We start from the raw sequence: 27,216 nt of genomic DNA, 5'->3' as shown, positions 1-27,216 counted from the left end.
AAGTGGATAAATAAAATATGGTCTAGCTGTGCAGTATAATATTATCATCCATAGAAAAGAATGAAGTACTGAACCATGTTATAACATGGATGAACCGTCTAAACATCGTGCTAAGTGAAAGAAGCCAGGTACAGAAAACTACATATTGTATGATTCAATTTATACGAAATGTCCAGAATAGGCAAGTCCATAGAGGCTGAAAGTAGCTTAGTGGTTGCCTAGGGCTAGGGGAAGGAAGGGAGAATGTGGACTGACTACTAATGGATACAGGGTTTCTTTTGAGGGTGATGAAAATGTTCTTGAATTAATTGTGGTGATGGTTGCACATCTCTGTGAAAACACTAAAACACATTGAATTGTAAACTTTCAATGGATTAATTGAATGGTACATGAATTACATCTTCATGAGACTGCTTTTTCTAGTCCAAATTGTTATCACTCTTTGCTCTAATTTGACATTTTAGAAAGATGTTTCTTTTAGAGAAAAGATACAACAAAATATTTTAAGTTTTGAAGGAGAAAAATGTTTATACCCTCTACCATTAGCAAGACTGGTTCCCTTTGAAATGGGCCATCAACACACCCTTTTTTCCTTGTTTATATGCTGACCCAGCAGTGCTGGAAACTTTATTCCAGCAACCCACATATCAATGAACAACTTGCAAAGTTGGTGTAGGAATATTCTAAGCTCTGGTTGATCCTACTTTTGACATTGCTGCTGCTGCTGCTCCCCGGGAACTCCCAATCTCTGTCCTTTTGATTTCAGGAAATTTTCATGCCATTGAGGTTAAAAATGCCCCCCTCTCATCTGGGTGTCATGTGCTACCCAGTGATGAATCAGCTTGAGGCCAGGACTTCCTGGCAAGTACAGGTATCCCATAATCCCACAGAGTGGGCTCAGATGGCAGAACCCTGCTTGAAGGAGCCAAGAATTGTACAAACCAATAAGCCAATCGAGGGCAAACTGTCTCTCAAGCTGACCATGTGCTGAAAACCTATTTGACTCTAAAATCAAACAGCACACAGTGACCTCCCATTATGGCAGAGAACAGAGTTTTCTGGAACTTGGGGACATCAAGAAACGAGGGCAGACCAAGACTATCTTACACCAACAATAGCAATGCTCATCTTGTCACATGATTGACTGCAGAACTAGCCTTCAAAGTAATATGAGTCCAAGTTTTTTCAAGTCCTTATTTCTTGAAAAAGAAAAGTTGAACTTGTTTAGCATCATCTTTTCCTATGCTATAAGCATCATCTTTTCCTATGCTATAAACATCATACACTTTGAGAATTCAAAGACACCTTGGATTTGAAGTGGCAGTCCAAACTGAAAATTCAAGTGATCTCCGTGCTAGTTTTCTCATGAGCTAAATGCCTGCAGGCTTAATTCCCTTAAGCTTTTCCATAGTTGACCATCAAAGTTGGTGTGTGTTGGAGGATGCTGTTCCAGTGTCCATTGCAGGGACACAACATACCACTCATTAGTTGGTATACTCTCTCTCTCTTTCTCTCTCTCTCTCTTTCTCTCTCTTCTGGAAAGCACTAAGGCACTAGAAGCCCTGGAGGAAAAGGGCCCCCTCTTTAAGCTTGGGGTTATCCCCATCAGTACTGGTAGGCATAGATTCCTCTATCTTCCTCTCAAATTGCTGCTCCGGTTGTTCTACAGCTGACTAGCAAAGGAAACAGGGACAGCAGCTGGTCTTTTCCTCTTCTGCCCTTATGGACTGCTCAATCGTAGCCCCAAAGGCGCAAACACACACACACACACACACACACACACACACACACACACACACACACACACAGACAGTATAATGTTTTTCACCCCTGGAAATGATTTTAAAAACAATGTGTCCCTAGACTTACCCTACAGGAACAACTGGAAATGTTGCACTAGGCAGGAGGAAAATGTTGGAAATTGTTTGGTTTTGTAGTAATTTCAGCAGGCAGTTGCCTCAGAGTGTAGAAATAGTTTGCAAACATGTTACACTTGGGCCCAGGTGCCAGTCATACCAGCTGGCCCAACAAAGGTTTGCAAAGCATTTTTAGCTGGCGGTCTAGGAGAAATAATGAACCGAACATGGGGTTGAGGAGCAGGAGACCTGAGTTCCACTTCCATCCATAGGTCATTTGACCTCTTTGAGTCTCAGGTTCCTGATCTACAAAATGGGGCTGATCCTCTTTACTCTCCTCCCCTCCCATGGCGCACATAAGGATCAAATGAGACCTTGAACCAGAAAGCCCCTTGGACAGGGTGGTGCTGTGTGCACTAAAGGCACAAGGGAAGAGCAGCCCTTTATTTCCAATGTAGGCAATGGAGACAGCAACTGAGCTGAAGGACGGCAATCCCTTTTTGTTCTCCTCCTCTTTTATAGTAAAGCTTGGTTAGAATCCTAGAATGTTAATATCAGGAGGGAAATCTAGAGATTATAAGGTCCAGGATAGGCACAGTGGCTCACGTCTGTAATCCCAGCACTTTGTGAGGCCGAGGCGGGAGGATCACTTGAGGTCAGGAGTTCGAGACCAGCCTGGCCAACATGGTGAAATCCTATCTCTACTAAAAATACACACACACAAAATTAACTGGGCATGGTGGTGCTCACCTCTAATCCCAGCTATTCGGGAGGCTGAGGCAGGAGAATTGCTTGAACCCAGGAGGTGGAGGTTGCAGTGAGCGCAGATCACATTATTGCACTCCAGCTTGGGAGACACAGCGAGACTCTGTCACACACACAAAAAAGGTCCAATCCCCTTCTTGTACAGATAGGGAAACTGAGGAAGAGACTCGCCCAGGAACATATGCTAGCAAAAGATGGTGAAAGATGACTCTAGAAGTCAGGTTCCCTGAATCCCAAGCCAGGGCACGAGCCTAGCAGACCGGACTTAAAGGCAGACGCTCTATGTAATATTTCGTTGGGTCCACATTCTGAAAGATCCTGGACAGAAGAAGCCTCATAAATCTGCAAGGCAGCCTCCCAGGCTGTCCAGTGACCGCCTCTCCTTAAAGAAGTGCCGACAACATTGAGGTTTCAACCTCTCCCTGGCAAGCTGACAGACGAGTTGCTTCACCTCTCTGAGTTGCACTTTCTTTCAATGTACTAAAGAGCTTGGCCAGGAGGACTCTACAAGGCTTGCCAGCTGGCATCATCCCTGTGTTGGTGACTAGCTTTCCTCTATGGTCATCCACTGATTACAATTCCCCAGCCAGAGGAGGGTACAATAGACTCCCCTTCAGTGGCTGCTGGAAAGATTTTAGACCGCCTCCAGATTCCCAGTGGGGTTGGGTGGAACTTGGGGTCCCTTCTTTCCACATTAAACCAAAGACTAGTGAGACACCCCTCTTCCCCCAGATTTCAAGCAAAGCAATCTGGGGAATTGAAGCCCTGAATCATTAATTGGGACAATGCTCAAGATTATTCAGCAACCTCAGAGCCCAACACTTTCTAAAAAGAAAGTGTCAGAAAACAAACTCACAGCTAAGAAAGAGATATGGGCAGTTGTCACTCGGCATTTTGAGGGGATGTCCCTATAAGTTTGCACACATGTCTAGCCTCTGTCTCCAATTATACTGGTGGTAAGTCCAACAGAGAAAACTACCTAAGAAGGTGGGTAGGGAGAGAAAGAGTGTTTAACAAGTGGCCAAAAGTAGCAGTGAGTTAAGAGAAGAACCAGAGTAGCCATTAAAGAAAGAAAGAAAGAAAGAAAGATAGAAAAAAAGAAAGAAAGAAAGAAAGAAAGAAAGAAAAAAGACTATTGTGAGGCAAGAAAAGATTTGTGAAGAATTCACTTTTAAGTTGTCTTCCTTAATACATTCCACTCTTTAGATGGATTTAGAATAATAGGAAAAAAACCCTAGTGTTGCACTTAGAGATTTCATGTGAAATCCCATCTGATGTGAAGAAAATGTGCTTTCATTACTTATAATGATGAAATAAATTATCTCCATTCTTGGAACCACTTCTTTGCAAATATTTTAGATATTATTTCACAAATGAAAGAAAACAGTGAAGGCTGCTACCACCAGCTTTGGAGGGAACAATCTAATTTTCAAGATATTTATCTATTGTGAGTTGGCAACAATGGCTCTGGTTTCCAAAGAAAGTGGGAAAATTGCTGTGCATTTGGGAAATGGTTCCCAGACACTTCCCTTCGAAAACATAAGCAACCAAACCCATACAAGCAGGCATTAAAGACAAATGCAATTTTATAGGCAGCCATTCTGTTGCATGGCATGATAAATAGACAAGACGAGTGTTTTGCAGCCAGCCAGCTTTTGGCTTCTAAGAGAGCTGGAAGGGAAAACTGACATGAACACTTTCAACAGGCTACCCTGGTTGAAATCAGGAAGAGTTTATTTCCACAGTTAAAACAATATGAGTCTATTTCTATTGCCTGAGTTACATCGAGTTCCCCTATTTATCAAACACAAAGTTCCATTGTTGTGATCTGTGGTGAGCAAAGGAGAACCTGCCGAGTCCCAAGCAGATCTTAGATGTAAATCATTTGATCCGTGGCTCAAAACTATTCCATCCCATAAGCCCAAGAGCTCATATCAGGGTGAACCAGACATTTGAAAAAAACCAAAACTCTCCTCCTGGAGTCAACAGGAAAACATGCCCCTGGCTGAAGCTTATAATTGTTGAGGCCACATGTGCAATGTGCTAGTTAACTAGGAGGAGGAAGTTCCAGGAAAACTAACAACATCTGGTTTCAGGCTTATTCCATTCTTCTCAGGGGCCCCCAGTCAACTGTGCTCACCTGAAGAGACATCTTGGGCCAGCCAGAGAGTAAGCAGCTCTAGTTTCTCCTGAGCTTGACTTTGTCCATTGTATTTATTTCTTCTGAACTGATTTCTCCAAAATCGAAATCTGTAGCACCTCCACAACTTTGATAGCCTTTTTTGTTCCAATTCCTTCAAGGATACATATTTAACTCCATTTTGGGTCAAATGCAAACTTATATTTCTGGGGTTTAAGGATTCACACAGCTAGAGCTTGAAAGCCATGTTACTTTAACATGTTTCAGACCCACAGAGCTGTCCAATGGAATGTCATCCACTACCATTCCTCGACTGTAAGCACAGTTGATTATCAATTCAGAAACACTCCGAATAAACAGTTGTGTGCCAAGACTTTGCAGTTCATTCATCCAATTAGCCATTTGTTTATTCATCTAATCAAGCTGCCTGTGTCATACTGATTCCAGTACTCATCCTTCCTCCTTTTGCTTATACAAAGCAAGTATGAGAGGATTGTAGAAAAGGTATAGAAAAGAGACAAACTTTTCATTCTGTATTGTATTCTGTATTCAAAGTTAAGGTACAGTAAAGTCCTGTTAACTATGTAACCTTAATGCATCTGAAAGGTATTGTTTTAATGACGCTTACTTTTTAAATGATTAAGATGCCTCTGGTGGTTTATGGAATTCATTTTATATTCATTTAAGAAATTGCTTTTTATGAGAGAGTATTTCTGCTGAGTTTCTCTTGGGCATTGGAAGTTAGAGGGGGTAGCCCACACATCTACAAAGGTCAATAGGGTCTTTGCTTTCCATTAAAATGTTTTCCAATTCTCAAAGCATTTGTCAATATACCCAGAAGAATCAGAATAAAATGAATCCATGGCTTGGTATCCAGTATGCAGCAGACATGCTGCCTACAGAGTCTTGCACAGGTGTTCTCTAAAAAGCGCTGAAGTTGGAACCGGGATCCCTGGGTTCAAGTCTCAGCCCAGGGAGATCATTCACTGGCTGCATGCATGCATGCAGTTATAAGCTTCCTCATCACCCTGGTGTCTCAAGAGCCTGGATACCTCCACTTGTCTATATGACTGATATGAACTTAGCTCCATGCTTAAGGGTTGTCAAAAAGCAGCACCTTCACCCTGATGCCTACAGGTCATAGTTTGTAGAGCAGCCTGAGATGATGGTACTGGATTGCTGGCAGGCCCAGCTCACTGCTGAATCATACCAAGATGACTGCAATTAACAGTCCCTAGTTTTTTTCCTCAAGCCACATTTCCTCCACACTATACTTCGGCAGACAACGCAAATGTAGAACTTGCCATTTATCCCTGTTAAATTTCCCATAACCATCTTGAGCTCGTCAAGATCTTTTTGGATCTCAATTTCATGCTACAGAGAACTCATCACCTTCTGGCACTATCTCAGGGGCAAATCTGGTAAGAGTGAATTTTCAATCCTCCTCCAGATCATTGAGAAAAAGTGAAGCAAGCCAGGAGGCAGCTCTGGGACTTGCCTCCAGGTCCCTCTCTGTAAGGGAGGGTGTTAATCCATTATCAATGGCCTTTAGATTCAGTCTTTTAATTGGTTACGCAATCACATAACTGGGCTGCAAATGAAGATTTTACAACAGATGCTGCCTAGTGCTTTGCTGAGGTTCAAAAACACTTGCCTGCTTTTCTGTGATCCACCTGCCTGGTGAGCTCTTCCAACAAAAAAGGTAAGCTATTCTAACACAGCAAGCTACTCCTAATGAGCTCTTTTTTGCTTTTGTCTTAAATACACTTTGCACTGGTTTCCTTTTCTAAGCACTCACTCACTATTCTTTTAATAGTATGTTCCTGAATTTTTCCAGGGGGGGCCACATCAAGCAAACCATAGCTACACAAGATATTCAGTTAAAGGAATTTTCCTTCGGAAATTTGGAAGTACATGCCCATCTAGTAGTTTATGTCTCTTTTTTTTTTTTTTTTTTTGCAGTTTTCTGTGGTTCCTTAATGCTCCATGATAAAAGCTCACAGCCTTGTTAGCAAGTGCTCTCTCTCTCTCTCTCTCCCTCAGCACCCTAGCCTGTCATTTGCCCTGGCCATCGATGACCAGGAAGTTCTCTCACAATCACTTCCTCCATCACAGACTTCAAGTCCAACTGAAGAGTTCTATCCTTTGTACATTAAAGATCATTCTCCTATTCTATGAAGAAACCTGAAACTTTTCTCCAAAGACTCTGGTTTCTCCTTCTGTGGGGTGTGACAGTCTCTTTGCTATTCAGGGACCCCAGGGGTGTGGTGTCTCTTTATCTCTTCTCTTTCAGGGGTACATTCTTGTAGTTCCTCCCACCCCTTCCCCCTTTCCCCCTGACTCTGGTTGTGATGCATATAGATAGGTTGCATTCATCAGATGCTGCTGCGTCTCCTGAAGAAGGTGCTACCTCTCCCCTTTCCTCTTCTTGGTGTGATGAACCTTCAACTGTTTGTTTCTTGTTAGTGGAACAGGGTGTCTTCTCTTCTCCCCTGCCTTGTGCTTCTCTTTGCATTCCTGATTCAGTCTTTTGTTCTCAAACAATGTTCCTGGGTAGCGTGGAAAGGGAGAAGCTGCACCTCCGTAGCAAACTCATCAATGTCCAGGCTTATGAATTGCCCCGGGCCCACAGATTTCCAGTGATGGCTGAGCTTCCATCATTGCATTTCCAAAACAGCGACCATATGACACTTACACAGAAGGGAAGGATTCAAGAAATACTGTGGAAGAGAAGTCAAGTAAGGGTAACTGAGTGGTCTGTAAGCAAAAAGACATCTCACATGATCTCTCAAGATCCATGAATAAGTAGGAGCAGTGATCTGATCACCCACAGTAACAAGAAATACAGATACCAGCAAGTGAACACCCCCAAAATGTCCAAGTCAGGTTTGCAATGCCTCAGGTAGCTAAAGGAGAGTTGTGATAGGAATAAAATTAATACCACTTACCTTAACTTAAAAGCAGGCCAGGCACAGTGGTCCAGGCATGTAATCCCAGCCCTTTAGGAGGCTGAGGCAGGCAGATCACTTGAGCCAAGGGTTCCAAGACCAGCCTGGGCAACATAGGGAAATCCCACCTCTACAAAAAATACACAAAAAACATATTAGCTGGGCATGGTGGTGGGCGCCTCTAGTCCCAGCTACGTGGGAGGCTGAGGTGGGAGGATCACCTGAGCCCAGCAGGTCAAGTTTGCACTGAGCTGTGAGTGTGCCACTGCACTCCAGCCTGAGTGACAGAATGAGACCCTGTTTCATTAAAAAAAAAACAAAAAACAAAAAAACTCGTAAGGCTGTTTATGGGTGGGTGGGGAAGAGAGGGAGAGAAAATAAAGGGTAGCTGTGAAATCAAATTAGTGGGGGAAGTTGTCACAACTCCGTAAGGGCTTGAGGCAAAGTCCATCAGTCCACATGGAGTCTATGGGGTTGAGCTTGAGATGCCAGTGAGAAGTATGGCTGGACCAGTGGAAGAACTGGCAAGAAGCACCTAAAAGGTTTCAGCTGGTGGAGAGCCAGCTAAGATGTAGAGTCCATCTTGAGGGATGCAAGAAGGGAAAGCGCCTGATGATGATGCTGAAGAAGCAGATTTGCAGGGAGTGCAGGTGGTTTCTCCATCTGTGTCAGTGGTTGAAGCTTAGGGGAAGCCTAGAGGGGTGGGGGTACAATGCAAGAAAGATTGGGGAGAGCTTCACATGTTGTTCCCAGTTAGTTAGGTATGAGATTTCAGGGAGAACTGAAATCTTTCCCTCTCACACTCCTAATTGTTTTGATGTGTTCGGATGTCAGGTCACGAGTCTCAGAGCCTCCACATTGTTGTTTGTAGCCAAAAGTACAAAATAGAATCCCAGTATTGTCAACATGCTAACACATGGACCTCTCTCTTCCTAATAAGTGTTTGATTATGTTTCCTTCTATGAAAATCTGTATCCCCACACGAACACAATTTTAGTTTTAGAACATTTTGTGGGGGCACTTTAAAATCCTTGACTTTTAAAAATATGGTTCTAGATCATATGGTTTTAATTATTAAATTTTTATTCCCTAAATTTGACTAAAAATCATGTGATTTGCACAGCAAACAGGCCAGTTAAATGAAGTGAATTCCATTCACTGGCAGCCTGCCTGCTGTTCCTGTCAATAAGTAAGTTTAGTTTCTGCTTCCGGGGCTCACAACTCCTGACAGGTGGCTTGCTGGGACCGGGGAAGCAAGGAAGTCAGCCAGAGAAAGGGTCCTTGGCAGCAAAGGGTCTCACTGGGCAGGTTTTTAGGGAAATCTTGAGATTGGGGCAATGTGGGATGTGGTGGCAGCATCCTAGACATGACAGACAGCCTCTGAGCAACCTCTGGTCCTACTTGTACATATCTCCTCTGCTCATTAAAGTGGCCTCGGCTAGAGCTTTTCCAGCTGGTTTGGAGGCCAAGAGGCATTGTGCATGCCAAAGGCTGAACTGGACTTGCTGCTGGCAAGACTGCTCCAAAGCACAGGGAGCAGTGGCAAAGAACTCATTCAGCAAGGCAACAATCTATCATCCTCTGCTAAACCTGATGTCCCAGCTTGGAATCCAGAGTTGGGGTGGGGGGCCATCAGTGCCGACAAACTTGTGGGGGACACGGGCTGGTGTAATTGGAGCCAGCTCCCTGGAGCCTCACAACCATCCTGTGAAGCAAATGGGGCTATGGTTCCTATCCCAGAGGAAGGCACTTTGGCTGAGGAAGGGGAATGGAGCGCTGGTCAGGCCTGGCGATACCTAGCCAGTACATGGCTGCCTCTGACTTCCTTCCAGAGTGAAGGTGCTTACCCTTAGTAGGGAGGACCCTGGCTGGCTGGTATGCCTCCTTGGACTTAGCGGGGTCTGGGACTGCAGGAGAGGCTTTAGACTCTAAGTGAGGCGTGTCCAATTTTTTACTTCCCTGGGCCACAGTGGAAGAAGAAGAATTGTCTTGGGTCATACATAAAACACACTAAAACTAACAATAACTGATGAGCTAAAAAAATCACAAAAAAACTTCATAATGTTTTAACAAAGTTTACAAATTTGTGTTGGGCTGCATCCAAAGCCATCCTGGGCTCCACACAGCCCACCAGCCATGGGTTGGACATGCTTGTTCTAAGCCATCCTGTCAGGCAGTGTAGTCAGGTGGTTAAAGCATGAACTCTGGCACCCAGTGGTCTGTGTTTGAATCTTAGCTCTGCCACTGACTAGCTGTGTGGCCTTGCAGGAAGATATTCAACCTCTCTGTGTTTATCTATTTCCTCATCTGTAAAAGAGAGATGATAATAATAGCATCTGCCTTGTAAGGATGTGGTGAGGATCAAAGGCACATCTGTAATATGCTTAGAACAGTTGTTGACATGTGGTAAGCCCTACCAATGTTAGCTAGTGGCACTGTCTTCCTCCAAGCCTCCATTCCAGTACTAGCAGAGGGAAACCTGGCCACTGTGATGATAGCTGCTGGATGGAGTGAAACATCGTCATGGTGCAGAAAACAATGTTGATTGTTTTTCTGTCTGTCTCTCCCCTCCAAAATAGGAGACTCATGCTGAATGTTCAGTCCATAGAAGACAGCCTGGCATGTGGCAGGTGCACAGTGATAAATTAATGAGTGAGTGCAAGAATTCCCCCTTGTGGCAAATGGCTCTGGAAAGAATGGCAACATTAAAAAATTACTAACTTCAATGCAAATGCAGTTGGGTAGTAGAGAACAAAGGGACCTATAAAGGTACCAGACATTCTACTGGGGTAGACTTAAGAGCTGGCCTAGGAGTCAAGAGGCTGGCTTTTGAGAGGCTTTATTGCTTCCTTGCTGTGGAGCCTTGAGCCAGCTCCTGACTTCTGAGCTTCAGTGTCCTCTCTGAATGACAAACAATGTAAGGTGGGACCAAGATCTGCGCCCTCCAGGGAGTTCCTTTCCTATCAGGACCCAGAACAAACAAGAGATCAAGGAACACACCCAGTTCCTAGGCCTGGGCTCACTACTATCAGGTTCAAGGTCTGGCTCAATTTCTGACAGCAATATCCACATACCTTTTCTATGTCAATTATAGGAGCCAGTTTCTCCAGCTTACTTTATAAAATGTTAATTACTTCCCCCACCTCCCCACAAATGTGAAACTTGGATTTAAAAAGACATTTTGGAAAACAGGTACATTTTGACAGGAACAATCTGAAATTGCCACAGGCATAAACACATACAAGTGGATACTGTTTGGTTTGCTTCTGAGAGCCCCGTTCAGTGGAGAGCCGGCTGAGCCAGTGACTATCTGAATGAAGTGTACCAGCCATGCCATTATCAGAGGAAAGGATGAGTGTGGACTAGTCAAGTGGCTGGATGCTAATTTTATCACCTTTGCTTTCAGAAACCAGATCCCATCCTGGCAGCAATGGTTCACAGCCCTGGCTCCTTATTGTCTTTGGGTAATCATAATATTAATGTCCCAGTGCACTCTTAAGCCCTTTGCATCTCTCTTCAAAGCCTTTTTCAGACATGAAATACTTATCTGGGGCGAGGGGTTGAACTTCCCACTGAGAGACCAGAACTGATCAGGTGGGCGGGCCTCCAATCGCGAGCTTGGCTTTAGGCTTGTAGTCCTCACTTTTCCCAAGTCCAGCCACGGCAGCCCGCCAGGCCTGCCTGCCATAAGCAGTCTTATTCAATTGAATGGGGTCTTAACAAGGGGAAAAGCCAGAGACATGAACTGGCACATGGAGCACAATGATGCTGACTACCCAGCAAAGGTAAGCTTGAGACACTCTGAAGCACCACACTGACTGTACCCACATTGCATAAAACCCAACACAATCCAAGAGAAATGGAATCCTGGTGGGGATAGCATTGGGCCAATAGCTCAACAGCCACCCAAAGTCTCCATGGAACACCTCAAGGCCAGAGCAAATTTAGTGACATGCCTTCCCTGTTGGAGCACCTGTATAGCAGCCCCGCAAAAGAGGTTGTCTAGTCCCTTCCGGGACTCATGGGAGCCCACAACTCTACAGCCATTCTTCTCTGCCAGATTCCACATCTTCATAGCTTTAAGTTTTTTCCTTTGCCACTCCCTATCTTATTTCCTTTCTCCGTTGTGTGTTAGCATACTTAACAGATGGAGAACAGCATATACAAGTGGCTTACAGGACTGTCAAGGTAGCAGAGGCACATTTGAAAACAGCTCATGCAACCAAATGCCAATGATTGAGCAAACCACCACTCAGGACTGACTCCCCCGCATTGGCCCTGAAAATCTAGCTACTCAGTGCTTCCATTTGCAGACATAAACATCCACTTAGGAGTTCTGAAAACACCATCTAAGCCAACATTTGGACTCAAGTAACACCAACAGGGCTGCATAATCAGTAAACTCACTTTTCTGCTCTGTGCCTTTGCAATACTCTCTGGGAAAAATGCAGTAGACTCTTATAGATAAAAGTTGACATGGAGGCAAGTTACTAATATATAGAAAGGTTGGATTTTAAGTAAAATATATTTCACTCTGCAGATAAAGGGAACAGAGATTCTTTTTTTCTTATCTCAAAACAGACTCTTTTTGTAGAACTGATGAAATGGAAGTAATTATCAAGAACTGAGAGCATTAATCAAGAAAAAGATGAAAAAAAAATGGAGAGCAAATTAAATTAACTTGGACCACAAACAATATTTAATTTTTTTGCCCCTGAAATCCATTTGATGTTTCATTTTCCCCAGATATAGTACAGGTTGCCTCACCATCATTTTGATAAGAGCAGCGCCCCTAGTCACCCTCTCCCAGTGATGTGCTATTAAGTGTTTAACAAGTGGCTCTCTAGGAGGGAAAAAAAAAGCTCTGATTAAAGTGATAGCACTGACTGCTGTGTTGTAAATATTCTTGTTGTGGCCGATTTCTAGCTACCAACATGATGTCACCCACCTTGCAAAATTCCTGAAAACATAACAGTTGGCTTTTGGGAGCCCGTCTGAGATGGCTCTAGCCCACCACTGTCCCCTCCTCTGCCTGTATGTTTCCTATGCTCTCCACTCTGGGATCATAGAGCCAGCAAAGAGAGAAATCACATAAGAATAAGACAGATTGTTATAATGATCAACACACATATGCTACCTTTTGGTTTATAAACTCTTTCCCTAACATTAATTATTGTGGCTAACCTCTATGTGCTAACAGAGTGCCAGAATGTTTTACAAGCATTTCATTTAATCAATACCAAGAAGTAGGTACTATTAGTATCCCCATTTCACAGAGGAGAAAACTGATGTTCAAACAGATTCAGCAACTCATTCAAAGTCACACAGCTTGTAAGTGGGTGAGCTAGGACTAGAACCTAAGCTCCTTGGTTGTGCTTTGGCAGTAAGAAGAAAACACAGTATCAGAAAAAGTGGTAAGGACAACAGTTTGGCTTAGCTGAGGAATCAGGAAAAAAAAGCCTAACTAATCAAATAGGTTTCAGTGTTTCTTTAGCAGGTGATCTTATCCTAGGATTCAAGGATAGAATTCAGGGAGTCCGTAAACTTGAATGAGGAAAAAATTATATTTCTGTTTTCACTAACCTCTAATTGAAATTTAGCCTTTCTTCAATTATGCATGTTGGCAACAAACCACAGTAGTATTTACATAATCTGTGACTTTGTCGCCAAGAGAAATCATAGATATTTTAATTTCACATTACAGTCATAGCAGGAATCTTCAAATATCACTACCTTGAAATTACAGTAATTATGAGACCTACTGCTAGGTCTTATTTAATGAGTTAAGAAGCACATAAATTAATATATCACAAATTTGTTTTGTTAATATGTTAATAACCATTTTGATCCCATTGTTTTATTTTATGCTTTTAAAAACATTTATTTATTATTATTATCTTTTTCCTGAGACGGGGTCATTAAGTTTCACCAGAAAACCGAGGGCATCCATGAATCTACAGCCTCCCTGCTTCCTCTTCAGGTATAATGAAACTTTTTATGGCCAGTTAGAGAGGTTCTCCTGAGAGCTTTATGTTTGATTTCCGGAATGGCTGGGCCCATTTGGACAGAGGACATAGCCGTCGCCTGTAATAGTCGATGGGCACTCCACCATTTTTCCCCACTGAGAGAGCTTGCGAGCCATGAGTCAGTCCTTCCTGGGAAATGGCTGAGAAGAAGCTTTCAGAGATGAAAATGAAGTGGAGAGCGCAAATGAAGGAGCGGCAGGGGAGAAGCTGAGTCAGACCCTCGACCACTCTTCTAGGGGCACTGTCTCATCCTCTTGGGGCTGAATCATGCCAGGGTGGCTCTGCTCTTCTGCCTCTGCCTGAATTTCCCTTGGTAGGGCTCCAGGCCTTCATTTGAGGCCAAAATGAAGGGCCCCAAACCCAGCCAATGTCTGCCAAAGAGAAATTCTAGAACATGTGTGTTACTATTTTGATGCAAAAATGTCAGTGGTGTGGGTCTTCCAAGGACTATGGGACCCACGTCTTCTTGATTTGACCATCAGGGATCATGAGCCCAGGGACACCTATATTTCAACAGACTAACAAGCTGAAGCTGCAGCTTGGGATGTGGGGTTACTTGGTTTTGGTCATTTCTACCTCACAATGAAGGCTCTTTGAAGTGATGGGGTCTGGAGCAGTGTGCCTTTCCTTTCTGACTTGTACTTTTAGATTGCATCCGTCTGGGAAAGATTTCCTTTCTTTTTTTTTTTTTCCAGCTCTTCCATTACCTGGCTATGTGATGGGGGTGAGGATTTTACCCTTTCTGTGCCTTAGTGTCCTCCTTTGTAAAATGGAGGCAATAATAGCATCTACCCATCAGATGCTGCGAGGGTTAAAAAGAGACACTATAAGGTCCTAAGCACCATGTTCAATCCAGAGGGAGAACTCAGTAAAGATCAGCTGTTGTCATAGTTCTTAGCATGATGCAAAAGACACATAGCACATATGCCTGGCCAAGAGGGTAGGCTGAATAAATGCTCAAGACCTTTCTCTTCCTCCTCATCCCACCCTCTCACCCCATCACTTTAAATCCAAGGATGGTCAGAGTCTGCTCTCAGGAGCAGAGGAGCTGAAAATGGCCGGGCTGGGGAGGGTTGGTGACCTTAGAGTGGAAGTCTCCTGACTCCAGGTCTGGCATTCTTTTTGCTCCCCCACTTTGACAGTCCTCAGGCACCTTTTGACACACCTCCAGAGCCTCAGTATGCCCAGCACAAAGGCCTCTGTCCAGCAGGGGGCCTCTGTAAGGTGAGGAATTTGCTGATATTAAGCCTCGTCTACTCCCCACTTTGCCTCTCTCCAACTGACCTCGAAAGAGATGATAAGAACAAAAAACCAAACACCGCATATTCTCACTCATAGGTGGGAATTGAACAATGAGAACACATGGACACAGGAAGGGGAACATCACACTCTGGGGACTGTTGTGGGGTGGGGGGAGAGGGGAGGGATAGCATTAGGAGATATACCTAATGCTAAATGACGAGTTAATGGGTGCAGCACACTAGCATGGCACATGTATACATATGTAACTAACCTGCACATTGTGCACATGTACCCTAAAACTTAAAGTATAATAATAATAAAATAAAAAAATAAAAAAATAATAAATAAAAAAAGAGATGATAAGAAAAGAGAAGGGCTGCAAAAAACAGTAAGTGCTCAAAGGGTGGAAAACATATAACATCACAACCACCCTCTCTTTCTAGCTTATTCCAAGTTATAGGCCAAGTATATCCTGTCCTGTTGCAATGGGTTCCCAGATCCAGGCAATAACATGGCTGCACAGGTGGGCTCCAGAGTCTGGAAGTGGGTGCCCAGAAAAACTGCCCATTCATTCTTCAGGGAGTTCCAATTCCTTAGGCAGGCAATCAGGGGCTCTGAACACTTGGCTGTCCCCTCCCTTCCTTCATCCACCTGCAGCTCTCAGCCTTCCCCTCAAAGGAGCTAGTTTGACTCCTTTTGATGGTCCCCTATTCCCAATGCAGCCCTATTCCCCACATCCAGTTTTTCCTTCACCACTCGACCCTCCTCCCAGTCGTGTGTAATAATATAGCCTCCAGAATCAGGTCACAGGTTATTTCTGGATCCAGCCCAATGTCTAATTTGCTGCAGAACACGTGTGAAAAATCATGAACCTCTGCCAACTCCATAGAGAGCCATGGATTTTTAAACAATTACACCAGTGCTGGAATGTAATATTGTACAACTACTTTGAAAGAAACAATTTGGGAATTTCTTTAAAAGTTAAACGTACACCATATAACCCAAGCATTCTACTGCTGGGTATTTGCCAAAGACTAATGAAAGTGTATGTCCATACAAACACCTGTACAGCTACGTTGATAGCAGCTGTATTTGTAGTCACCCCAAACCAGGAAACAATCCAAATGCCCATCAACAGGTAAATAGATAAATAAATTGTGGTATAATTCAGATAATAGAATACTACTCAGTAATTTGTAGAAAGGAATGAATGATGAATATGCATGCAACAACTTGAATGGGTCTCAGTCATTACGCTGAATGAAAGAAGCCAGGCATAAAGGATTCCCTATTCTATGGTTGCATTTATACAAAACTCTAGAAAATGCAAACTACAGATCAGTGGTTGCCTGCAGTTGATGGAGAGGGGCCAGAGGGAGGGACTACAAAGGGCCACAAGGAAACTTTGGGGACTGATGAATATATTCATCATTTTGACTGTGGTGATGGTGTACACATATGCAAAACTGATCAAATTGTACTTTAGATATTTTCAGTTTACTGTACATCAATTACACCTCAACAAAGTTGTAGAATAATCACACCAGCAGCTCATCTTGCAGTTGTTGGTGATATTCCTGAGCCTCAGAAAATGGGAATGTGTGCAATGTTTTCATATATGATGTACCAACGTGCTTTGTTCATTGCTCTGACGGCCCTGTGCTTTCTTAGCTTTCTGGATGAGAATCTCCAATATATTTTCACTTGTACTTTCTGAAGGGCTCTCAGGAAGCCACAGCCTAGAGAGAAGCTGTTTATGAAGGAAAATGTTCTTTAAAATAACAATCATTTGTGATACCTTTAGTAGAGATCCAGTGAATACAGTGGACCTTGCCTCCTTACCCTTCAGTTTTTACCTTTTTCCATTACAGGGTGCAGTTGATCCATTTAGAAGTAAGATGTCCTGTGAAATGTCTTGCCATGTGGGCTGCCTGGGGTGGCTCTCAGAAGGGCTGATCTGCCTTGCCCTTCCTACCTTTTCCTCCCTCCCTCCCTCCTTTCCTTCCTTCCTTCCTTCTTTTCTTCCTTCCTTCCTCCCTTCCTCCCTCCCTTCTTTCTTCCTTCCTTCCTTTCTTCTTTCTTTCTTTCTTTCTCTGTCTTTCTTTCTTTCTCTTTCTCTTTCTTTCTTCTTTCTTGCTTTCTTTTTCTTTCTTCTTTCTTTCCTTTCTTTCTTCTTTCTTTCTTTCTCTCTTTCTTTCTTTTTCTTTCTTCTTTCTTTCCTTTCTTTCTTCTTTCTTTCCTTTCTTTCTTCTTTCTTTCTTTCTCTCTCTCTCTCTTTCTTTCTTTCTTTCTTTCTTTCTTTCTTTCTTTCTTTCTTTCTTTCTGTCTTTCTTTCTCTCTTTCTCTCTTTCTTTCTCTCAGTCTGTCACCCCAGGCTGGAGTGCAGTGGCACTATCACAACTCACTGCAACCTCAAACTCCTGGGTTCAAGCGATCCTCCTGCCTCTGCCTCCCAAAGTGCTGGGACTACAGGCATGAGCCACAGTAACTGGCCTTGCTCGTCTTTCCATGTTGGCAAATGGGAGTTAATGTTGGCTCACTTGGGCTGTCTGTGCTGCCCACTGCTTAGCTGAAAGTGAGAAGACTGCCCTGCCCTCCTTCGGGCCACAAATTTGACCTTCAATTTCCATAAACTGAGTACAAAAATATGATTTCAAGCCTGCAATGACTTTTTTTGTTGAGGTAAAATCTACATAACATAAAATTGGCCATTTTAATGTGTACAATTCAGTGCCATTTAGTAAATTCACACTGCTGTGCAACTATACTTTCTAGCTAGTTCCAAAACATTTATGTCACCCCAAAAGAAAACTCTCTAGTCACTACCAGTCACTCATCATCCCCCACACCCCACCTCAGTCCCTGGCAACTACTAACTTGTTTTTTGTTCTTATGATTTACTGATTTGCCACATTCCATGTAAATGGAATCATACAGTATGTGACTTCTTGTGTCTGGGTTCTTAAACTCAGTATCGTGTTTTGGGGATTCCTCCATGATGTAGCATGGATCAGTACTTTATTTCCTTTTGGGACTGAATCATATTTCAGTGTATGGACCACAGTGACTTTTAACATCTTTGCCTTTTCTCCACTTTCTATATCAAAATCCTCTCACTATAACTCAAACTAGTTGAAGTCTCTGTAGCTGTCACAATAAGAGATGAGATAAGGGATGCTGAGATAGAGCAAGAAGTACATTCCCCTGGAAGGTCTGAGTTCTGACCTCCCCAGGGAACTTCCATTCTGCACAAAAGAGTGCTGAACCCTTCCAGTCTGTGACCAGGAGGGAACTACTTCAGCCCTAGAGCAGAGTGAATTTGTAGATCTCTTAGGCCACCTGTCTCGTTTCTCTGACAACAGCATGTGACAACTTTTTATTCTAATGAGTGAACCTCCCTACAAGAAAACAGGGCAAGCTGGATCCTAAATATAAGATGATTGAGTACCACCAATGCCAGAGTTTTACAAAATGAATGTCTCCTCATCAGCCCCTCAATAGCCTCTGAAAGCCTGCTCAATTGTTCTTTTGCACCATTTGTATGCATTTGCTGGGGCTGCCATAACAAATGACCATAAACTGTGGGGCTTAAAACAACAGCAATTCATTCTTTCACAGTTAGTCTGAAATCCAGATGTTAGCAGGGCTGATTCCTTCTGGAGGCTCTGAGGCCTCCATGCCCCATTGCCCTCTCCTAGCTTCCGGTGGCTTCCAAGAGTTCTTGGTGTTCCTTAAAGATGCACCACTCCTATCTCTCCCTCTGTCTTCAGATGGCCTTCTCTTCCCTGTGTGTCTCTGTGTCCTTCTCTGTCTCCAAATTTCCCTCTTTTTATAAATACACTAGTCATATTGGATTAAGGTTTACCCTAATGGCCTCTTTTTAACTTGATTACATCTGCAAACATCCTATTTCCCAGTAAACTCACATTCACGGGTTCTAAGGGTTAAGATTTCAATGTATCCTTTTGGGGGACACAATTCAACTCACAGCCCTATTCAAGTCCTTGTGTTGAATACCATCCACAGTTGTCGATGATAATATTTCTATCACAGATTCCAGCCCGCATCTCTGTATGAGTGACACATCATTCAAATCTGTCTTTGGAGTAATAGCCATCTGTTGATTCTGCCTTTCAACCGTCTGCCAGGTCTGTCTCCTTCCACTGCCCTGGTTTATCCTCAACATCTCTTCCCTGGACTCCTGCCACAGCCACCTCCCAGGGGGCTTCCCCTGCCTCCAATCTTGGCTTTCCCATTTGTCCTCCATACTGTGGTAGAGAAACCTTTCCACAACACTGCTCTGACCATTTTCCTTGCTTGAAAATATGGTGGCTTGCCACTTTCTCCAGGGAAATTTCCAAAGGTTTACCAGCATGTCATACTCAGTGCTTAGCACAGTACCTAGCACAGAGAGGGTGCTTAGGGAAGTGTTTGTGGACTGAATTCTGGCTAAAGGGATCAGAGAAAGATTTCCAGCAGAGGTGACATCTGAGTGGGACCCTAAGAGTGCATGAGATTCTGATAAGGGAAGAAGACAGAGTGGGAGATGCAGACATGGATAAAAAAGAACTGCCCTACAGGAACTAACCTTCTATAAATAATTACACCATAAGGCTGCAAGCACTCTGTACCTTCAGAAAATAGAAATGTCCTATGAGAGTTCACGGAGGAGGTAGTATTCTATAGTCTGCTTTGTATTTATAGTCATTGGTGTTATATTTAGTTATTGGTCTGATAGCAGTATATGTATATCTCTATATCCCAATTGTGTCAAGCGCTTAGTAGCATCCATTATTGAGTCCACACTGAAAGTACCCCAGGGTAATTACTATCACTGACAGCCTTCCTACTGAAAATACCAGTGCTCCCAGTTCCCTTCAACCTCCACTGATACAGCAGGAAAGAAGGAATATCCACAACTAATGTTCATATGGACCTTTGGAAAGCTAGGGTATTTTTGCTCCTTCGTTCCCTGTCTTCTTCTTCTTCTTCCTCTTCTTCTTCTTCTCCCTCTCCCTCTCCCTCTCCCTCTCCCTCTCCCTCTCCCTCTCCCTCTCCTTCTCCTTCTCCTTCTTCTTCTCCTCTCTCTGTGGTAAGACATGAAGTTGTAGATGTAGGCTGGGGCCAGCATCACAAAATGCGATGGATATTAGGTGAAAAATTTTACCCTTCAGTCTGTGTGTGCTGGAACCTGGCAGAACTGTTGCAGAAGGGTCACTGTGGGTGGAGTGGGTGCTGAGCAAGCATGGGGTGATAATTTTAGAAAGAAGGGGATGGATTTGACTGACATATATATGGAAAAGTATGTGATGATCAGAAATGGCCAGAAATAAAATGGGCTGCCTCATAAGGTAGTAAGTTACCTGTCCCTGGAAATATACGTCCAAGCACATGCCACGAAACTTCTTAATGGGGACATTGAATAGTGAATTTAGGCATCAGAAATGAGGTTATGATAGATGACTTGATGGTTCCATCTAACACACAGATTTCATGACCATAGCTCCCAGAATGCTAGAGAATTATTAGGACTGAATGACCAGTTAGCTGGTAAGGGGGTGTAGAAGGATGAGTCAGAAATAAATTCACAGTGTCTGGTGAGTCTCCAAGTGAGGGTTGGAGTGATCAGGGAAGAACACAAGTTGACCTTTGCACACATTGAGTTGAAGGTATGAGAGGGCTAGCTAAATGGGTAGGTGGGATGAACTGTCACAAATCTGGGTCTGGGCTCAGGTGATAGGGCTAAGATCCAGATTTGAAAGTCACTAGTTTATTCCATATTCCCAAACAACCATGAAGGGGGAATACACAATAGGAAATAAAACCCTATCTACAAAAAAAATCATCCTTAGAAATAAAGGTGACATGCAGTGTACAAAACCTCTACAAAGGACATTCTAAAACACTCCTGAAAGATGCAAAAGTAGACATGAATGAATGGAAAGACACTCTTTGCTCTTGAATAGGAGGACTCAACATCATAAACATGTCAGTTCTCTTTAACAATTTATACATATAAGATGAAATCTCAATTTTTAAAATACCAACAAGTTTTTTAATTTTGCTAGACAATTTGATACTAAGTTCCATATGGAAAAAAATAAAACATACAAGAAGAGCCAGGAAAACATACTATAGGTCACTTCTGGTTCTGACCAATATGAAGTAGCCTTACTTCTCCCATGTCTCTCTCCTTACAACTAAACAAACCTGGAGACATTGCACGACAATGTGAATATACTTAACAACACTGAACTATACACTTGCAATTGATTAAGATAGTAAATTTTATGTCATATGTATTTTACCACAATTTAAAGTGTTTTAAAAAGCAAACTACAGAAACAAACAAAAATCTGGGCATAACATAACAAAAAAGCATAAAAAGCCTCTAGAAAGTAGAAAGAAAAGGTGACCAACCTAGAGTCTTAGTCTTGGGAAATAACACAGCAATGAGTTCCATAGGTTTCCATATTGACTCCCATATATTCTGGACAGGACACTACAGAAGCTTCCAACATGGAACTGTCAACAGGCACAGGCAAAAGAAAAACAACAAGAAACAAAACAAAGAAATAAAAACCCCTCACAGGTAGGACATAGCTGAGCTCAATACCAACACCATCAACTGGATATAACTGGCATTTACCAAACAACAGTAGATACACATACTTCTTAAGCTTATATGGAGCATTCACCAAGATGGATCTCATTCGGGGCCATAAAATAAACCTTTACAAATTTAGAAGAACAGAAGTCATACAATGTCTGCTGTCAGACTACAATGGAATTAAACTAGAGATCAAGAATATAAAGATAATGGGAAAACGCCAAAACTCATGGAGATTAAACAACACACTTCTAAATAACACATGGGTCAAAAATCTCAGGAGAAGTTGAAAATATATTTTGAAGAAAATGAAAACACAACTTATCAAACTTTGTGTACTGCAGCAAAATCAGTGATGAAGAAGAAATTTATAGCTTTGAATATAAATATTAGAAAAGAAGAGGCTAGGTAGGCATGGTGGCTCACACCTGTAATCCCATCACTTTGGGCGGTTGAGCTGGGAAGATCACTTGAGGTCAGGAGTTCAAGACCAGTGTGGGCAGCATAGCAAGACAAGTCTCCACAAAAAAAAAAAAAAAAAAAAAAAAAAAAATTAGCCAGGTATGGTGGTGCATGCCTGTAGTCCCAACTACTCAGGAGGCTGAGGTGGGAGGATTGCTTGAGTGCACAAGTTTGAGATTACAGTGAGCTATGATCGCACCATTGCACTCCAGCCTGGGCAACAAACTGAGACACAGTCTCAAAAAAGAAAAAAAAAAAAAAAAGAGCACATTAAACCCTAAGTAAGCAGAAGAAAATATATAATACAAATTAGAGCAGAAATTAGAAACAGGAAATCAATAGAGAAAAATCATTGAAACCAAAAGCTAGTTTATTAAAAAGATCAATAAAGTTGATAAGCCTCTAGCCAAAGCTAAGGAAAAAAAGAGAACACAACCTATTTATATTATAAATGAAAGTGGGGACATCATTACAGATCCCATGGACATTCAAAGTATAATAAAATAATACTATGAAGAACCCTAGGCCCACCAGTTTGATAACCTAGATAAAATGAGCCAATTTCTTGAAAGACACAATCTGCCGAACCTCACACAAGAAGAAATATACAATCTGAACAAACCTGTATATATTAAAGAAATTGAATCAATAGTTAATAACCTTTCCAAACAGAAGGCACCAGGCCTGGATGGGTTCACTGGTGAGTTCTACATAACACTTAAGGAAGAAATGACACGAATTCTCTACATTATCTTGCAGAGAATAGAAGCACAGAGAATATTTTATAACTCAATTTAATGAGGCCAGCAACACCCTAATACAAAAACCAGACAAAGACATTACAAGGAAAGAAAACTACAGATTCCTATCTGTCATGAACATAGATGGAAAAATGTTCAATAAAATATTGATGAGTCAAATCCAATAATGTATAAAAACAATTATATACTATGATCAAATGGAATTTATCCTAGGTATGCAAGACTGATTACACATTTAAAAACCAATTAACGTCATCCGTCACATTAGCAGGCTATAGAGGAAAAATCACATGATCATATCAATAGATGCAGAAAAGCCATTTAACAAAATCCAACACCCATTCATGATAAAAACTCTCATTAAACTCAGAATTGAGAATTTCCTCAACTTGAAAAAGAATATTTACAAAAAAACAACTGCTACTATCATACTTAATGGTAAGAGACTAGAAGCTTTCCTACTAAGATTGGGAACAAGGCAAGTATGTCCACTCTCATCATTCCTTTTCAACATTGTTCTGGAAGTCTTAGCTAAAGCAATAAGACAAAAAAAAGGAAACAAAAGTTACACCCATTGGGAAGGCAGAAATAAAACTGCCTTTGTTTGCAGATGACATGATCACCTATGTAGAAAATCTGAAATAATCATCAACAACAGCAACAAAACCGCTGGAACCAATAAGTCATTATAGCAAGGTTACAGGACACAAGGTCAATCACATTCTTACATACCAGCAATGAACAAGTGGAATTTAAAATAAAAAAAAACCATATTACTGTTTATATCAGCACCCCCAAAATGAAATACTTACATATAAATCTAATACACACAAGATCTATATAAGGAAAACAAAAAATCTGATGAAAAAATCAAAGAACTAAATAAATGGAAAGAGATTCCATGTTCATGAATAGGAAGACTCAATATTGTTAAGATGCCAGGTTTTCCCAATTTGATACATAGATTCAATGCAATCCCAATCAATACTCCAGCACATTCTTTTGTGGATACCAACAAACTTATTTTAAAGTTTATGTGGAGAGGCAAAAGATCCAGAATAGTGAGTAAAATATTGACAGAGAAGAGCAAAGTCAAAGAACTGACACTACCTGACCTCAAGACTTACTATAAAGATAGAATAATCAAGACAGTGTGCTACTGGTAAAAGAATATACAAATAGATCAATGCAGCAGAATGGAGAACCCAGAAATAGACCCACAGAAATATACTCAACTGTTCTTTGACAAAGGAGCAAAGGCAATAAAATGGAGCAAAGATAGTCTGTTCAACAAATACTGCTAGAACAACTGGACATCGATAAGCAAAAAAAAAAAAAAAAAAAAAAGGATGTAGATATAGACCTTACACCCCTCACAAAAATTAACTCAAAATGAATCATAGACATAAATGTAAAAGACAAAATTATAAAACTCCTGGAAGATAACATAAGAAAAAACTTAAATCACCCCGGGTGTGGCAATGACTTTTAGATACAACACTAACAGCACAAACCATGAAAGAAAGAATTAATAACCTGTATTTCATTAAAATGGAAAACTTCAGCTCTGCAAAGAGAATGAAAAGACAAGCCATAGAGTGGGAGAAAACATTTACAAAAGACACATCAGATAAGGGACTGCTATCCAAAATAGACAAAGAACTCTTAAAACTCAACAATATAAGAAAACAAACAACCTGATTAAACAATGGGCCAAAGGCTTGAACAGACATCTCATCAAAGAAGATACACAAATGGCAAATAAGAATATGAGAAGATGCTCCACATCTTATTTCTTTAAGGAAATGCAAATTAAAACAACAATGAGATAACTGCTACACACCTATTAGAATCTGGAAAACTGGCAACAACAAATACCGGTGAAGATGTGAAGCAGTAGGAGCTCTCATTCATTGCTGGTGGGCATGCGAAGTGGTACAGACACTTGGAAGACAGTTTGGCAGTTTCTTACAAAGCGAAACATACTCTTACCGTATGATCTGACAATCATGCTCCTTGACATTTATCCAAAGGAGTTGAAAACCTATGTCAGCACAAAAGCCCGCACATGGATATTTATAGTAGCTTTATTTATAATTGCCAAAACTTGGAAGCAACCAAGATGTTCTTCAGTAGGTGAATGGATAAACTGTGACACATCCAGGCAATGGAATATTATTCAGCACTAAAAATAAGTGAGTTATTGAGCCGTGAAAAGACACAGAGGAATTTTACATGTATATTGCTAAGTGAAAGATGCCAATCTGAAAAGGCTACATACCGTATGATTCTGACTATATGACATTCTGGAAAAGGAAAACTATGAAGGTAGTAAAAGATCAGTGGTTGCCAGGGATTGGAAGGGAGGGATAAACAGGCAGAGCACAGAGGATTTTTAAGGCAATGAAAGTGCTCTGTGTATTATAATGATGGATACATGTCATCATACATTTGTTCAAACTTATAGAATGTACAGCATCAAAAGTGAACCCTAATGTAGACTATGGACTTTGGGTGACAATGATGTGTCCATGTAGGTTCATCAATTGTAGCAAATGTGTTATTCTGATACAGGATGCAGGTAATGGGGGAGGCTATGCACATGAAGGTGCAAGAGGTATATTGGAACTCTGTATCTTTCTTTTAATTTTGCTGTAATATTAAAGCTGCTGTTAAAAAAAAAAAAAACTCCTCCAGAAAAAGCCTTTTCCCCTAATAAAAGGACTTTGGAAAAGGTGGCCTAAATAACAGAAAATCTTTCTGAAATTACCCACCCTACTCTAGTCAACACCAACAGAAAAACCTGTGGTTTCAGCCTAGCAAAGTGGGAAGTTGATATTCCACTCCACCCCATCCCCAATTCTCATGTAAGCAGATGTCGGTCCTCTGATTCTCCTGCCCAGAGGTGTCAGGGGCCCAAGCATGCTCTCACTTCCCCATCAGGGTAGTGTAAGGAAGGTCAGGAGGGGAGTTGAGCCTCCACTCCCACCTGGCAGACTTAATGAGGTGGTACGAGATGGGGCTAAATCAGCACTGGACTTTACCAAGTAACCTCCACCTCAGGTATTAGTGAGGTGGATTGGAAACCTTTACTTCCACCCCTACTCAGTCGTGCAAGTCAGGGATGGCCAGCAGTCCATTTTCCACCCAATCACTGGTATCAGCAAAGACTAGTGGGGAGCTGAACCTCCATACCCTCACCTACCAGCAACAAGACTGAATAAGGAAGAATAGGCAGCTCTAGACTGCACTTTTGTTCCTCCCTTTCAACTTGGTATCAGATGGACCCAGCAGGGATTTGAGATTTCTCTTTCACCTTGCAGCAAAAAGGCAATATGGATCAGTCTCTACTTCCCTCGCATGGGCTAGTGGGAAGCTGGGCTTACATCCTACTCAGTGGCAACAAGGCAGGGCAATTTAGTACCCCACTTTCCCCAGGAAGGTGTCAGCAGGGCCCAGGGTAAGCTGAACTTCCACTCCATCTATCAGCAATAAGGCTTTGTCAGTCAACGCTCTATTTTGCCAGAGTGGTGTTAGTGGGGCCCAGCAAGAAAATGAACAATATGTCTACCTGGCCCTTACATTACACTTTAACACAAAGACTGCCCACTAAAAAGTAAAATTGAATACCAACCAAAGTCTCAAAATATAATATGCAAATTGTCTAGGGTATGATAATAAAATCATTCATCATACGCAGAACCAAGAAAATCACAACAATGAATGAGTAAAGATGATCAACAGATGTCAACACCAAGGTGATTCAGATATTAGAATTATTTAGCCAGAATGTTAAATAAATCATAATAAAAATGCTCAACCAGCAATCACAAATACACTTAAAACAAATTAATGAAATAGAAAATCTCAGCAAAGAAATTGAGATTATAAAAAAGAAACAAATGGATATTAAGGAACTGAAAAATACAAAAACAAAAATAAAATAACTCACTGGATGGATTAATTAGTAGTGTAAAGTTGAAAGAAGATAGAGTTAATGAGCTTGAGGACACATCAGTATAATTCACCCAACCTGAACAACAAAGAGAAAGTAATCTAAAAAAACAAAACAAAACAAAACAATACAAAACAAAAAAAAAAGAAGAAGAAGAAGAGGGGGCTCAGGGATCTGCGGGCAATAACAAAAGATCTAAACGTTTCTATCATTGGAAACCCAGAAAGAGAGGAAGAGAGGAGAGAGTAAGAAAAATTAGTCAAAGAAATAATGGCTGAAAATTTTCAAAATTTATGAAAAACATAAACCTACAGATTAAAGAATCTGAGGGATCTAAACATAATAAACCCAAAGAAATCCATGCCAAGGCACATTGCATTTAACATTCTGAAAACTAAAAGAAGCAGAAAAAACCCTTATGAGCAATCAGAGAACAATGGCACATTACTTA

General features: G+C 41.7%; 1 protein-coding gene across 8 annotated transcripts in view; it reads right to left on the bottom strand.

Moving 5' to 3' along the window:
* Positions 1–27,216, bottom strand: part of MAMLD1 (mastermind like domain containing 1) — a 142,605-nt gene that overhangs the window by 86,137 nt on the left and 29,252 nt on the right. The window contains exon 1 of one of the 8 annotated variants that reach the window (XM_054545190.2): positions 7,710–7,951. The exons of the other annotated variants lie outside the window; for them this stretch is intronic. The gene's annotated coding sequence lies outside the window, so the exon portion shown is untranslated. Of the gene's footprint in view, positions 1–7,709; positions 7,952–27,216 lie in introns of those variants that run through there. 8 annotated transcript variants of the gene reach the window in all.

The sequence above is a fragment of the Pongo abelii genome, chromosome X, assembly GCF_028885655.2.
Source record: "Pongo abelii isolate AG06213 chromosome X, NHGRI_mPonAbe1-v2.0_pri, whole genome shotgun sequence".
Lineage (NCBI taxonomy): Eukaryota > Metazoa > Chordata > Mammalia > Primates > Hominidae > Pongo > Pongo abelii.
Note: the sequence above shows the minus strand (reverse complement) of the source record. Positions and strands in the feature narration are given on the sequence as shown.